Source organism: Panthera tigris, chromosome C2 (genome assembly GCF_018350195.1).
Source record: "Panthera tigris isolate Pti1 chromosome C2, P.tigris_Pti1_mat1.1, whole genome shotgun sequence".
In the NCBI taxonomy this organism is placed as follows: domain Eukaryota; kingdom Metazoa; phylum Chordata; class Mammalia; order Carnivora; family Felidae; genus Panthera; species Panthera tigris.
The window spans coordinates 59,566,221-59,582,914 of NC_056668.1; the positions used below are offsets into that span (position 1 = coordinate 59,566,221).

The 16,694-nt window shown below is 36.6% G+C and overlaps 1 protein-coding gene across 4 annotated transcripts in view; it reads left to right on the forward strand.

The window, feature by feature from the left end:
• Window positions 1–30: 30 nt before the first annotated feature.
• ATP6V1A (ATPase H+ transporting V1 subunit A) overlaps window positions 31–16,694 on the forward strand; it is a 59,649-nt gene continuing 42,985 nt past the window's right edge. For 3 of the 4 annotated variants that reach the window (XM_007098630.3, XM_007098627.3, XM_042957101.1), the window contains exon 1: window positions 72–781. The gene's annotated coding sequence lies outside the window, so the exon portion shown is untranslated. Of the gene's footprint in view, window positions 782–16,694 lie in introns of all 4 variants that reach the window. The other variant, XM_007098628.3, reaches the window with a different exon arrangement.

Here is a 16,694-nt window from a genome sequence, read left to right on the forward strand (position 1 = left end):
CCGTGCACCCTTCCCCCTCTACTTCACGACCTCCATTTTCCTACTGGGCTGTGGCTTCTCGCGTCATCTTTCTCCTCCCATCTCTTACGACACTACTTGTGGGGCTTGCCCGGTAGGCCCTGGCGGTAAAATCCGGATTTTTCCACCCCTCCCTCTCGTCTCTCACTTTAGCCAGATCTACCTTTCTCGACCCCGTTCTTCCAGTGGGTAGTCTCTAGAATGACCTTCAAACACTGTCTCCTAATAAGATTTTATAAAGATTGTTCTTCTAAATGTAAAGAAATCTGAGGTAGACTCAAACTAATGAGATGTTTTTAAGACTAGCGTAATTAACAATCGGCCAGATAATTTGGCCTCCGTCCAGCACGATCCAAATTTTGAGATCATGTGATCGCCTGGGATTAAACCTGGGATTTCACCGGCCAGCCACTGTGGGACAACGCTATCGCTATTTCCGGTCCCTAGATCGTAGCATAAACGTCACTTCCTTAGCAATGCACTTTAACCTGTTTCACGCCGCCTGCTACATTACAGTTTACGACGTAGTCTTTGTGATTTTTTGTGTGTTTTTTTCTCTAATCGCAAGAACATTAATGTTCCAACGATCCGCAAAAATATAAGCCCCCAAAATGCATCACGCCCGCCTGGGACGGCGGGGCGGAGCTCGAGGTCACGTGACTGTCTAGGCCCGCCCCTCTCTGCAGCTGAAGATTTCCCCTCCCGCAGTGACAGAGCCTCTGCTCCGTGATCGGTACTGCTTCTGCACCTCGCGCCCGGGCAGGTGAGCGGCGACCGGTAATCGGTGACTGGTGGGGATAGGACAAGGGGTGGGAAGAGGAAGAGAAGGGAAAGTGTGAACGGAGGCCTCAGTTGTCCAGGGCTTCTTCCCCGCTGTCATCCTGCACTGACTGGGAGCTCTTTTCTCCAGTTCTCCTGACCCTCGCTTCCCCTACTGTGGTCGCCCCCGCATCCTAGGAGTGAGATGTCCACCTTTCCTGGGGTTGGGGATGAGTGCGGCCATTATGGTTCCCTACTTGGAGTCAGGGGCTTACTGTAGTGGTTTTGGTTCAGCCATTTCTCAGGGTCTGCAGTAGTCTTCAGGTCCTGTTTCCGAAAGCCCATTCTTTGGCAGAGGCCCTACTCTGTATCTTCAGCCGCCGGCTGGGGAGCCGGGGAGGTAGGAAAAACCCTGGAGGCAGAGGCGTATCCGATGAGACAGGCTTGGGAGAGAATGTCACTGATGTGGCCCTCACTGCGGAGTCACTGTAAAGCTTTCTTCCGAATGTGCTTTCTCAGTCATTCTGAGTTTTTTATCTGACATCCCTGCGAGAGGCGTTTTGTAGATGTTCACGTACTTTGGTTGGGCCTGGAAGGGCCTTTTACCTTTCTCTTCTCTGATGTTATGGTGCAGGAAGGGAGAAAACAGTTGAAACAATAAAGATATACTATCTTCAAAACAGGAGGTGTTGGTAATGCGACAGTCTCAATTGAATGGCGAGTTGTTGAAAGATGATGGTGTTGCGGCTTATTGCTCTACTGGAGACCCAGACTAGCTTATGGGAAAGTGACTAGGTTTCCCCGAACGGGAAGTAATTCTTAAGAAACTGATGGGTTGGAAATATAATTAAACCAAATGTATTTGACCTGAAACTTAAAGGTAGGGAGGTTAAGTCGAGATATTGTTTACTTCATATTTTCAACCTTTGACATTCTTTTTTTTGCCATTTCTCCCTAAAATCCTACTTAATCACCACTCCCAATCAATTCCTTGACCAGTAATAAATTTATATTAAGTAGCACTTGTATTCCCTCTTAGCTTTCCCTATTGTATAACTCCAAGGGACTTCTTCAGATTTTGATGAATAGTGTTTTGTGAAAATGCAGAAACTATTTTGCTTAGGTTTTGCCCAACCCAATGTAATCCCATTTCATATGTAATGTAGTAACCAGTGTTTTGACCCCAAACAGTGTGATTTAGGGAAGAGTGTTTTTTCAGTTTGGGGTTAAACTCTTTTATTTACACCTCAAACTCAGGAAATCTTCTGGTTCTTTTAAATTGAAAGGCCTTACAAAAAATGACAGATTTGATTTTTAAAATTTAAGTTACACTTTTTTAAAATCTGAAAAGTCATATTCTCTATTAAACCTTGTAATTTTCTAGTCAGTGTAATGGAAGAATCCATTAAAAAGCTGAAAAGTGAGAAAGATGGAATCTGTTTTTGAGTAGTGGATGTGAATGGTTTTGGTTTTTTATATCATCCAAATTCTCTACAATAAACTGATTTTGTTAAAGTGAACAAAAGGTTAAAAATTCTAGCATAATATTAATTTATCAAAATATTTTTATAGTAATTTCAAAATCGAAAAACTGATCTATGGATGCTTCTTGCTAGAAAACTTAACTTTAAAAATGTTTTTTGCTTTCCCTAAGTAATAAAGAAGACCACTATTCTGATTTACAGTTTCAGCATTTGGTGCTATTTTCCTAATCTATTGGTGTGTTTATGTAGCCATGCCTGCTACGAATATAAATATAGTTCCATCCATTAATTTGCTCCAGAGTGAAGTTCCCTGATCTCTAGAGGAGAGAAAAACATAAGCAGTGTTGCTTCATTGGCCAGGTGACATTCCACCAAATAGGACACATTTTTTAAGAGCCCTAGAAGTCCAAACCAGTCCTGTCTGGGTGAGACCAAAGTAGGAAAGAGAAAACCAGCTAAAGAGCATTGAGTACTAGAGGAGAAAATGTCAATATGAAAGAGGTTGTGAATGAGTCTGCAATTTTACCGCACAATTTCCCCAATTTTAGGGAACTATGAAAGCAGTAGCTTAGACCACTAATGAAATTGGAAGCAGGAATTGGTGACTAAATTGCTCCTCAAGTTGAATGTGAAAAAGAGCTTTAACATTATGCATAATTCACACAGAAACAAACAAGTGATTTGAAGCTAGGAAGACATATCTGAAACTAGCTTTATCAGTTTATGAGTATTACATGGAGAAGCCTTAACATTCATTAGGGAATTATGCTGTAGTCCAACAGTAAATGACCCACAAGAGTTTCTGTGTTAAGGTCCCTGACACTGCTTGTGTGCTTACTCTGAAGTCTTTCTTATATTTCACTGCCTTTATAGATTATCACCACCACCAAGAATGTGTTTTCTCCCCCTATTGGCAGAACTAGACATTTGGTCCTATAGACTATTACACAATATTTTCTATTCTGTTTTCACTTTTAGCACATTGTATTTAATTACTGTTGTCTGGGCTTTCCTTTAGTAAACCATAAAGCTCCTAGGAGTTCAAGGATAGTGTCTCTACAGTTGTGTCTTCAGAACCAGGATGCTGAAGTACCCGATGGGTCCTTAGTAAATTGTTTATTGAATGAGTGACAATTGAACGGGAAGATTAAACTATTTTTAAACCTGTTGTAAATCATAGCTCCTTCTAAGGTTGTGCACTAGGTATTAGTTTTCAAATATAAATTGGTAATAATAACCATCTAAATCATGGTCAGAGGAATGGAGATAAACCAGATAGGTTTTATTAATGCACTGACCAACTTATTTTCACAGCATATGGTTACTAATAAGTATGGTTATCATCCAAGTATGAAAGGGAAGGGAAGAACAGTGAGTTGTACTTAAAAATATGGTTTTCTGTTAGGCTACAAGTGTTATAGCACTAGAGTTAAAATCAGAAGATCATCATTCAGCCCTACCGCTTTATTTACATGTTTTTTTAAATACAGTTGGGAGTAGGGGCTTAGAATTTGATACTTAGGAATTCTCCTCTCACAGGTATTGTGAGTTCAAGTGACATAAATCCTAGATAATCTATGTGAAAGTATTTTAAAAACTAAGTGGTATTTAAATGTAAAGCAATATAATGTAGGCTTTATGAGAATAGGTTTCCCAATCATATAGACCTGGGTGCATGTTCTGGCCCTACCACTACTTTAGGCTGTGTGACCTTGGACAATTTACTTAATTTAAGCTAAAGTGTTCTATAGATGTATATTCTTTTTAAGTTTATTTATTTACTCTGAGAGAGGGAGGTAGAGGGAGACAGAATCCCAAGCAAGCTCCACACTGCCAGCACAGAGCCCGATGAGGAGCTCGAACCCACAAACTGTGAGATCGTGATCTGAACTGAAATCAAGAGTCGGACGCTTAACCAACTGAGCCACCCAGGAACCCTTAAATTTAAATTTTCTTATATTTATCTCATAAGTGCCATTAAATTAGATCATGAATGCAGGAAGCCTAGTACATACTTTGTAAATTTTTGTTAACTTTACTCATGTCTGGCTTGGTTTTATGTATTGAATTTTTAAAGGAGACTTAAGACATCCTATAAATTCAGGAACAGGTTTGGGGGTGGAGAAACAAGTAGAATTTGAAATGATGCTATTACCAAAAAATAGAGGACCAAGAAAAATGTACTTACAGCAAAGATTCTAAAACAGATTTATCAATAGAAGCTGAGAAATATCAACATAAGTCCCATTATTTTGGCAACTGCAGTGACTTAATACTTTAGAGATTTTCCAAAGCTTATGTTTATTAATATTGGAATCAATTTAAGGAAGTAGTTCTTCTGTTTCTAAATTTTTAGTCCTACAGTGTGTTATAGAAATATGTTAAAATTGTATGGAGCTAATGGGGTGCCTGCATGGCTCGGTCGGTTGAGCGTCCGACTCGATTTCTGCTTAGGTCATGATCCTGGAGTTGTGGGATCCAACCCCTTATCGGGCTGTGCGCTGAGCATGGATCCTGCTTAAGATTCCCGCTTTCTCTTCCTCTGCCCCCCTCCCCAGCTTGCATTCTTGCTCTCTCTCTCTTTCTCTCAAATTAAAAAAAAAATTTTTTTTGTACAGAGCTATAGAGCAGGGACTTTGAGATTATGTTTATGTTTAAAAATTTTGCCTTTTACATGTTTTTATATCTTATTTTTATCCTCAGATGAAGTAGACAGGTATATAGAGAATATAATGGAGACATGAACTGAAGTGAAATAGTCTCCCTTCTACATTGATGATTCACAAAGATTAGTGGCTTTGTATTGGAAAAAAATATCAGTAAATTAAATAATAATTGAAGTATAGTTATCATGAGTTTATGTTTCACCTTAATCCTGAAAAATTATTACTCATTTGTTCTAAGGAAAGATTTTATTAAGAGACTATTGAATTTTCTTTAATGTCAACTTCTGTATTTGGTGAAATAAATTGTCAGTGTTTTCCATTTAATTTCTTTTTGTAGAAACTTTTAAAGTTTTACAGTTCTGTTTTTTCCTCTTGTGAAATGGAACTGACTCTGGTTTGTATAAGTGTATTCTTTTATGTATGTAGTGCATACATATTATATATAGTGTAAATAAATACATATATATTTTTTGTGAGTTTGTATTTATAAAGGTAGCTGGAATGAATGTATATTTTCACAGTATAGATTCTTCTTTTTACTTGAAACTCACAAAGCTATTTTTAAAATTAACTACTGTGAGTGAAATTAATGATTAATTTATTTGAAACTCCTTTTTATATTTGTAGTTATCTGTAGTTAATAAGTTTCACAACTGTCATTAGACTATTTTTAAAAATTGGTATTCATAGGTATTTTCAGATTTAACCTGCGATTTTTGTTGTTGGTTTTTATTGGTATCAATATAACTAGCTTCTAACAGTAAAATTTTCAGTTTTGAATCTTAATGTTACCTATAAAAACTATTGTTCTTTTGGGGCATTTGGGTGGCTCACTTAAGTATCTTGGCTCCTGGTTTCGGCTCAGGTCATGATCTCACAGTTTGTGAGTTCAAGCCCCATGTCAGGCTCCATGCTGACAGTGCGGAACCTGCTTGGGATTCTCTGTCCCCCACCCCCACCCCACCACCCCCCTGCCCCTCCTTCACTTGCACTGTCTCTCTCAAAATAAATAAATAAACAAATAAACTTAAAAAAGCTATTGTTCCGGTGATAAACCTTTTTAAAAATTATACCTACAACATGTCATGTTTTCTTTCTTTTCTGAAAATTAAGTAAGCATATTTTATTGAAAATAAATGGTATGATGCAGAAGAGCTCCAGATATGTCTGAATGCTGAAAAGCAACCAGACTTTATGTTTTGTTTTAGTTATTTCTTGTTAAATTTTTTAAATAGGAGTGTTATTTTATTATTTTTTTATTTTATCTTTTTTATTTGAAAGAGAGAGCAGGGGAAGGGGAGAGAGTGAGAGAGAGAATCCCAAGCAGTCTCCACACTCAGCACAGAGCCTGTGTGGGGCTTGAGCACCCACAACCCTGGGATCATGACCTGAGCCAAAATCAAGAGTCAGGCACTCAACCTGACTAAGCCACCCAGGCACCCCAATGGAGTGTTTTTTTAAAGTAAAATAGAGGGGCGCCTGGGTGGCTTGGTCGGTTGAGCATCCGACTTCGGCTCAGGTCATGATCTCACGGTCCGTGAGTTCGAGCCCCGCGTCGGGCTCTGTGCTGACAGCTCAGAGCCTGGAGCCTGTTTCGGATTCTGTGTCTCCCTCTCTCTCTGCCCCTCCCCTGTTGATGCTCTGTCTCTGTCTCAAAAATAAATAAACATTAAAAAAAAATTTTTTTTAAGTAAAATAGAGAAGACTAATTGGAAAATATTCATAAAATTCAAGAAACAGCATGATTAAAAAAAGAACTATGTAGTAGTAATTGTATATACTTATTGGAAAAGTTGGAAGAAAATGCATCAAAATAAGTGATTATCTCTGGATTAGGAGATTAAAGAAAGACTTAGAATTTATTACTTTACCTTTTGTATACTTGAGTTTCTACAATGAATAGTTATTGCTTTGGGCACTAGCATTTTCTTTTTAATTTGATATAAAGAATTAAGACATTTAAATAATGATTTCTTCTTAATTCTCTGAATATCTTAAATGAAAATGTTTCAACTTATCCAGATAACTGAATAAGTTATTTAATTTTATGGGTCCAGACATATTTTTAGGCTTATATAAGCACAGCAAAATTTTAAAAGCAGAAGTAAATCCTAGCATATAAAGCAATTTAATATCTGACAAAGTGATATTTCAACCCACTGGGAGAAAATGGTGCGTATATAAAAATATAACTGATATAACTTGTCTGTCTAGAAGAAAATAAAATTGAGCTGCTGCTTTGCAGCATACCCACACAAAACAATTTTGGAGGGATTAAAAGCTTAAATGTAAACAATAAAATATTTAAAATATTAATCTATTGAATTTTCTTTATACATATAGTCTAGATGTGGTTGGTAGTTTTAAGTGGCAAAGATAAAGGACAAAAGGCGAATTGAAAAAAAAATGTTTGAAATAACAAATACAGAGTGTAACAGATAAAGAGTTAACACTTATAAGACCTATTGCATGTTAAGTAAAAGTCCACACAATAGAAACATGGGTAAGCATATGACCAGAACTTCATAGAAGAGAAATCCAAACATTCAGCATACTTAAAAGAAATTGTATAACTTCACTAGTAATTGATATGCTAACAATGAAATATTATTTTATGACTAGCAAAAATTATGTGGTAAACCTACTGCTCGTAGGGTTCTGCGGTAAAGGATTTTCTCATAAGATGCTAGTGGAGATGTGAATTGTTACAAGTTTTTTTTTAGTAAATAATTAGGGCAATACCTGTTAATATTGAAAATATATGTTCTTCCATTCAACATTCCCACTCCATGGAATCTTTTCCTTAGAAATAAAAACGCCAGGTGTGCCTGGGTGGCTCAGTTGGTTGAGCATCCGACTTCAGCTGAGGTAATGATCTCATGGCTCGTGGGTTCGAGCCCCCCGTGTCGGGCTCTGTGCTGACAGCTCAGAGCCTGGAGCCTACTTCAGATTCTGTGTCTCCCTCTCACTGCCCCTCACCCTGCTCGTGCTCGCTCTCGCTCTCTCTCTCTCTCTCTCTCTCAAAAATAAATAAACATTAAAAAAAAACTAAAAAAAAAAACAAAACAAAAGAAAAACACCAGGGGTGCCTGGGTGGCTCACTTGGTTGAACATCCAACTTCAGCTCAGGTCATTATCTAATGGTTTATGAATTGGAGCCCCTCATCAGGCCCACTGCTGTCAGTGCAGAGTCCACTTCCAATCCTCGGTCCTCCCTCTCTCTCAAAAATAAAAAAAAGAATAAAAAGAAATACCAGTAACCAAGCATGCATTTAGGTGAATGTTGATTGCAGCAATGTTTTGTAGTAGCAAAAGCCTGGGAACAAAGGGAATGCCTGTCAATAGGGTATTGTTGTATAAATCATGGCACAGGCATATCATGGAATATTTTTGCAGTTATTAAAAAATGGGAGTTAAATCTATACTGATGAGTTGAAAGGATCTCCATCATGTATCTTAAGTAACAAAGGCAAAGTTAGAGAAATGTATATAATGAGATCCCATTTTTATAGAACAGTTGAAAAACACTTTGAGTTTTGTATATGCTTGTACAGTTGTTAACATTGGAGGGAGGAAATAAGCAAAAGAAAAAAGAAGGAAAGAAAAAAGGGTATCCACAATAACATATGTATGTAAAACTACCTGTTTGTGTGTCTACAAGATGAATTACAGGAACGGATAGTCACCAGAATGTTTAGCAGCCATCTCAGAGTGGTTGGATGGGCATTTCAGGTGATTTTTACTTTTTTCCTTACAGTTTCCTATATTATGTGTTTTTATTTTTACAACAAATATGTAGTGTTTGTTATTAGAAAAAAAAACTATTAACGTTTTATTTTTTTAATGTTTTTATTTATTTTTGAGACAGAGACAGAGACAGAGCAAAAGCTGGGGAGGAGCAGAGAGAGAGAGGGAGACACAGAATCTGAAGCAGGCTTCAGGCTCTGAGCTGTCAGCACCGAGCCCAATGTGGGGCTCAAACTCGTGAACCACGAGATCACGACCTGAGCTGAAGTCGGACAGTTAACTTACTGAGCCACCCAAGCGCCCCAAAACTATTAACATTTTAAAAAATAAAAGTTCTGATAGGTCAAAGAAGGAATCAATAAGGGGGGAAATACCACTTGACCAGAAATGGCAAATGTCTGAAATATTTTTTGCCTTAATTAGTGTGATGTCTGAGATGAAAGTGTGTTATTCTGATAACACCATAAATTCTCCTTAATTTTGTATATGTGATAACCATTGGGTATCCAGTAAGAAATTGTCATTAAAAATGTGTAGGAAAATCATAGGCATTAACAGATCGGGTTGCAAATAAACATTTTGTTTTAGTTAATAAAAACAAAACAAAACAAAACAAAACCCTAGGTACATGAGTAATTCTCCTTAGGAAACCTTCAAATAAGAATGTCTTTTTTCTTTTCTTTTTCTTTTTTTTTTTTAAAGTAAGCTTCACTGCCATTGTGGGGCTTGAACTCATGACCCTGAGATCAAGAGTCACATGCTCTACCCACTGAGCCAGCCAGGCGCCCCTCAAATAAGAATGTCTTTAAAGAGGCAAAATTAAAAGTATTTACAATTATTTAATACTTTATTTCAGTTCTTTTAAGAGGCTGAACTTAAATTATTCAGGCTGTGATAGAACATGGCAGCTGCTTTAGAGTTGGATTCCTTGCATGTATAAAGCATCTGTATTTGTTTCTTAGGCTGATACTCTTTGTTTTCCTCTTTTTGTTACCAATATTATTAACTTGATTGTATATATGTTCTTTATTGCAAACTGTACAAATTCTTTTTGAAAAGAATTGGGATATATGTAAATAAAAAGTAATTTTCAAGTAGTATTGAGAGGCAATACAGCAAGGAGGTTAAGGACCTAAGTACTGAAGACAGACTGGGTCACATCCTGGCTCTGCTGCTTCCAAACAGTGTGACTTTGGGGAAGTTACTTTTATCTTTCTGCATTTTTCTCAGCTTTAAAATAAAGATAATAAGAGTATTTACTTCATTAAGTGTTGTGAGGATCAAAGTAATATAAGAAAAGTGATTAGGCCTATTGGCACATAGTAAGATTTATATAAATATTTGTCATTATTAGTTACTGTACTCTTTGCTCAGTTAAGTATATACAGTGTAGTTTTATTACTTGGCTTAATTGTTTTGGCACTCACTGAATCATCCAACAATATTTTTAATCAAGTTGAATGGATAGTACATGTACAAATGAGTAAAAATTATGTATTTAGATATATGTGTATTTTCTCCTTTTCTCCTAGCTCGTAAGTAATAGGACTCAGGATTTTAACCCAGGGAGTCTCTTTCCAGAGATTCTATCTTGATGCTACTGAGTATTATAGCCTCTTATCCTACCACAAGTTATGTAGTCTCTATTTTAGTGGACATTTCCAATCTTTTGTTGTAAGAAACAGTGCTATAATAAATATTTTGTTAATAGAATACTTTGTACACATAATTTCTAGAAATGGAAGAGCTGGGTCAAAGGATATGTACATTTCAAGTTTCGGTGTGTATGGCCAAATTACTCTCCAATTTAGCAATGCACAGAAGTTCACATTTGTCTTCGGTATTGTGCTGAAACCTGCCAAATCATTTAGCTTGAGTCTTTGGGAAGCTGAATAGCTAAAGGCCTTTACATTTAGCATCCCTGAATTATGAGTGATCTACCATCTTGTGATAGCATAGGTAACCTATCATGTGTAATCAATGTAACAATGTCAGTATGGGAACAAGGTATGACCTTTGGACTTCCTGTTACTTCCAAATAATGGTAAGTATTCTGGATATAAATTGAAATGCTGTTTATGTGATTTATACATTGAAATGCTATAAATCGTAGTTTGAATGCATATCATTGAAAGAGCAAAATGCTGCAATCATCAATGTACATTATTAAAAGTAAAATGCTATGATTGTTAATAATTATGGAAGTGCTTTCAAATAGTTAAATAGGGAATCAGATTGCCAATTATTAAGACCATTGAGAGTGTGATAGTTAAATGTACAAGTAATTACATATTTTCTTGTGAAAAATGGGTTTTCAGTAATCTGCAAGTCCTAGTCTTAGGTTTTGCAGAATTAGGCAGTGGGGGGCTTTAGTGAGCAGTTACATCATCCGCAGATTTTTTTTAAATTTTTTTAATGTTTATTTATTTTAGAGCAAGAGAGACAGAGCATGAGTGGGGGAAAGGCAGAGAGAGAATCCAAAGCAGGCTCCAGCCTCTGAGCTGTCAGCACAGAGCCCAGTGTGGGGCTCAAACCCATGAACGATGAGATCACGACCTGAGCCAAAGTTGGATGCTTAACCAACTGAGCCAGCCAGGCACCCCCATGAATTGTTTTAAACACAATATACGTCTGCTCAATGTTCTCTATTTCATTTGTTTCAAGAAAGGGAAAAAATTATTATTAATTCAAAAAGCAGGCTGACTGACCCAAATTCTTTAATGTGATCCAAAGACACTTAAAATTTTGAGAGAGAGAAAGAGAGAGAGAGAACGTGCGAGTGAGTGGGGGAAGCGCAGAGAGAGGGAGAGACAGAATCCCAAGCAGGCTCCACACTGTCAGCAGAGTCCTACACAGAGCTCAAACCCACAAACTGTGAGATCATGACCTGAGCCGAAATCGAGGGTTGGACACTTAACCAACTGAGACATCCAGGTGCCCCTTTAAGTATTTTTTTTTTTTAAGATTGTATTTTTTTTTTAAGTAATTTCTACACCCAAGATGGGGCTCAGACTTAACAACCCCAAGATCAGAATCACATGTTCTACCAACTGAGCCAGCCAGTTGCCCCCATAAGCTTTCATTTCTTATGGGTAAATACCAAGTAGAATGACTGGATCATGTGTGTGCATATGTTTAACTTTTTAAGAAACTGCTAAATTTTTTCCCAAAGTAGTTGTATCATTTTACATTACAGCAGTATATGATAGTTCTAGTTCTGTGTCTTTACCAACATTTCCTATGGTAAGTCTTTTTAATTTCAGCCATTCTATTATGTATAGAGTGCCATTTTGTTGTTGTTTTAATTTGTCTTTCTAATGATGTTAGGCATCTTTCATGTAGTTATTTACCATCCATATATTTTTTTTGATGAAGTATATGTTCAAACCCTTTGCCCATCTTTTAATTGTGCTCTTTAAGTCCAGTTTTGGGGAGTTTTAAGATATATTCTAGATAGGTCCTTTATTACATTTATGCTTTGCAAATATTTTCGCGCAATATGGAACTTGGCTTTTCGTTCTAACAATGTTATGAAGAACAAAAAAGTTTTTAATGTCCATGAATTACAGTTTATCAATTTTTTCTCTAATGGATTGTGTTTTCAGTATTGTGTGTAATGAATCTACCTAGTCCAAGAACACAAAGCAAGGTTTTACATTTAGGTCTACCATCCGTTTTTAGCTTATTTTTTTAATAAGGTACAAGGTATGGCTTGAAGTACATTTTTTTAATGTTTATTTTATTTTTGAGATAGTGAGTGGGGAGGGGCAGAAAGAGAAGGTGACAGAGAATCCTAAGCAGACCCCACAGTCAGCAAAGAGCCTGATGTGGGGCTCGAACCCACAAACAGTGAGATCGTGACCTGAGCAGAAATCGAGTCGGACGCTTAACTGACTGGGCCACCCAGGTGTCCCTTGAAGTACCTGTTTTTTGCATTTGCATAGAGACTTAATCTACTACCACTTATTAAAAAACTATACTTTCTCCACTGATTTGCCTTTGTATTTTTGTCAAAAGTCAGTTGTCCATTTACGTCTGTGTTATATAGCCTTTTTGAGCTGATAAATGTTTATAGAATTTTAATAATACCAGACAGAACAGTGGAGATTTTATCTGTTCTTTGTAGAATGATTTTGTGTTCTAGCATTCATAATATTAAGTAAAATAACTGCTAACAGTATAACATTTTTAACTTATAGCATAAGTTTTTATATTAGAAGGTCATTCTTTGATGATGATATCTTGTTTCAGCTTTGGCCTCAGCTAAATACTGTTTTTTTAGATCTTGGCCATTGGGCATTATGCCAGAATGTGTATTTAGTGCACTTCAAAGGAGTTATATCAGTTTTCACTCAGTGAATGAGCTTGCCTATTTCCCATACACCTTTTGCCAGTATTGTCACTGAGCAATGTTTAGTAATTACCTACTATGTGTCAGGATGCTTTACTTTGCAGTTAGGGGTACTCAACGAACAAAGCAGGTGTGGTCCCTGTTTCCCTGTTATTTACAGACTGGCAGTGGAGACAGATATTGAACAGCTCTGTTCACAGATTTTTAATTATACTGGTAGCAAGTATGACAAAGGAGCGATATTGAAGGCTGTGAGCACATACCAGGAAGTTAATTCCTTAGCAAACTGTGCTTTTGAAAATCTCTATCTGTAATTAAATCCTTCTCTTCCCACAGACAATTTAGTTAAATAACTCTGGTTGTTATTAATCATGGAATACTAGGCAAGCCACTAGAAATGCAGATTTCTTACCCTCTGAATTGGAAATGTCTGTGAACTTTTGACTAAAGTCATATCTTTAAATCCATGTTGAAAATGTTTTCCACCTATACTAGGCAGCATTCTTCTCCCTTCTGTGCACACTTTATCCTCTGGGTCATATTTTCATTATAGAGATTTTGTGAATTCCTGAGTTGAAGGTGAACCTGTTTATGGTGATGCTTTTTATAAACACTGGGTTAATGTGCCTTTGCACAGTTTGTGAACCTTCTATCCCTTCTATTCAAATCCATGAAATAAATGACAAGATGGATCCATCTGAATACATAAACATCATTTTATGACACAAATGTAATAGCATTTTCACTGCAACATTGTTGGTGCTGACTCTTGTATGTACATCGTTCTTAAATACATGTATTGTTTTTAGTTGGCCAGTTTGGCTGTTGGTGATATGTTTTCTTGGCAAAGCAATCCAGAAAATGTCTCATTAATTAACATTTAGAAGAGTGATATGGTAATTGTAGGCAGTTGTCAAGAGAATTTTCTAAGTATTTTGAGCAGTAGTTTTTTTTTAAAGTGGTTGCGAACTTCCTAGGTTGACTACTTTTGAAGGGGACAGTTCTCTTGCATGACTGCTGACATTTTTTTTAATTGGTAAAGTCACTTCATCTGCAGTTTGTGTGAGACAACCTGTCCAAAATGCTCAGAGACCATGAAGGTTAAGGATCCTCTTGGAAGAGAATTTGCTAAGGACAGTCCTTGATACTGTGAACTTGGACATGCAGACTGTTTAACACAAGAAATTTAATTATTATGATTAAATACATTAGGGGTTGGGGGAAGACTGTAGGATTTCAGATAAACTAATGCTTCATTTTTGTTGTTAGATTTTAAAGATAGTTCCAGTTTTTCACTTTCGCAGCATTAAATACATATGGAAATAAATACTTATCCATGTGTCAAATGTATTCCCAGAAGTTCAGTTTATAATCAAAGGGTTTGAACATTTTTAAGGACCTTGTTGCAGTTGCCAAATTGCTTCCCATATTTTTTAGAAAATAATGAACCCAAAGTGGCCTTTGTTTGATGGTTGTAGGTCATTCTTTTTTTTTCTTTTTTAATTTGAGAGAGAGAGAGAGAGAGAGGGAACATGTGCATGGGGAAGGGGCAGAGACAGAGAGAGAGAGAAAGAATCCCAAGCAAGCTCCACACTCAGCATGGAGCCCGAGGCAGGGCTCAGTCCCACAACCCTGGGATCATGACCTGAGCCGAAATCAAGAGTCGAATGAATGTTCAACCAACTGAGCCGCCCAGGCACCCTGGTTATAGGTCATCCTTATGACCGTTAATCAATTCACCATCTCAGTCTTTATCTACTTTTTATTTATTCTTGGAGTGTAGCCCTGTAATAATTTGATATTTTGTTGCTTTAAATCTGCACTGATCTAAAATATTAGTAATAATTTTTAATTGTGCATGTATTGGGGCACCTGGGTGGCTCAGTCGGTTAAGCGTCCAACATTGGCACAGGTCATGATCTTGCCCTGCGTCACGCTCTGTGTTGACAGCTCAGAGCCTAGAGCCTGCTTCGGATTCTGTGTTTCCCTCTCTCTCTGCCCTTCCCCTGCTCACACTCTGTCTCTCTCTCAAAATAAATAAAGGATTAAAAAAATTTAATTGTGCATAAATTGAGTCAACAAGACAGTATGAAGGTCTCTTGAAATATGTAGCAACTCAAAGGCTATCATTTTATCGGTTTAGAAATCTGTTTTTCTGTTTTTTAGTCTTTGTTCTAGTGAGGGTTGGCAAGTCTGACCTATCTAAATATTATTACACTGTATTTAGTTCTAATACCGTATATGATTGTTTCTAGGAAATACTTTCTCCCCCCCACATTTTAGCAACTGAAATTAATGTCTGTCCTGCAGTTTCTGCAGTGTAATAAAAGAGTATGTAACAATTGATGGTATCTTAGATGGAATACGGTATTACTTCTAGGTAGGAGTGTATGTGTGTGAGAATTGCTCTTAGGTGACATCACCATAAAGAGTATCTTTATGGACTTTTAGTTGATTGCCTTACCTTGGCTTCCTCTAATCAATAACTTAAAATCAATAAAAGTGTACTAGCAAAGTGTAAAAAATAAAAATAGCAAAAAATGGGAAGCCATCTAGGTACCCAATAAGGAGAATTATTAGGTAAGCTATGGTATCCATTTAATAAAATATTACACAGTTTAAGATGATACTTGTGAATAACAGTATATGAAAATGTATTACAGTATTGATTACAATTTTTATCAAAAATTGTTTATGAGGAGATAAGTCAGTAATATTTAAGTGATGAGACTTTCCCTTGGATACTTTAAAAATTGCAAGCATACTGCTTTTGAAAATAAATTTTAAAGAAAAGTATAAGTATTAAAGGCTTTTTTTTCTTTACTGTTTATATCATTTGGCTCTCTTCTTGGCTGTTTACATCTTAGGTAAGTTAGGATATAAATTAAGGGACTTTCTTCTTGGACTCATTTCTTCTGAACCTCAAATTAAGAAAATGTTCTAAAAATTCACAAAAAGTCAAATGGGATGTTAGTATTAGCTTCACTAGAGCTTTGTACCTCCAGTTTAAGAAATAAGAAAAATAAGATGGAATTTCTCACTCAGGTACTAGTTAGGTAGCTTCATTGTTCCAAATTTATGAGTCTATTAACCAGCAAGTTTCCACTACTATTCCCTGCTTTTAACAGTAGCAAAATTGAGTCTGTTTTTGTTAATATTCTTACTTGCTTCAAAGATGCTTATTTTCCTCTGAGATATGCCCATTTACTTTGCAGTTCATTAATATTTACTTTTTCTCCCTGCTGTTATAACCAGTTAGGTTTGTGTTATGAAGCTAGGTGTTAATAAAATACGGCATTATGCATTGTTGTTTAAAAATTAATTTTTTAGGAGATGGATATTTTAGGAGCAGTCAATTCTTGGTTGTTCTACTACTTACTCTTTAACTTTTGAATGATCTGTCATCTTTTTTTCATCTCTTTTCTTTTGCAAGAATATTAACCTTCGTAATTCTAACATAGACTCAGTTACTAATAGAAAATAGACACCCGTGGTTTTAAAAAGAGAGGTAATAGGGGTGCCTGGGCAGCTCAGTCGGTTGGGCATCTGGCTATTGATACCTGCTCAGGTCATGATCTCATGGTTTGTGGGTTCGAGCCCCACATTGCGCTCTGCACTAACAGTGTGGAGGCTGCTTGGGATTCTCTCTCCCTCTCTCTCTGCCCCTCC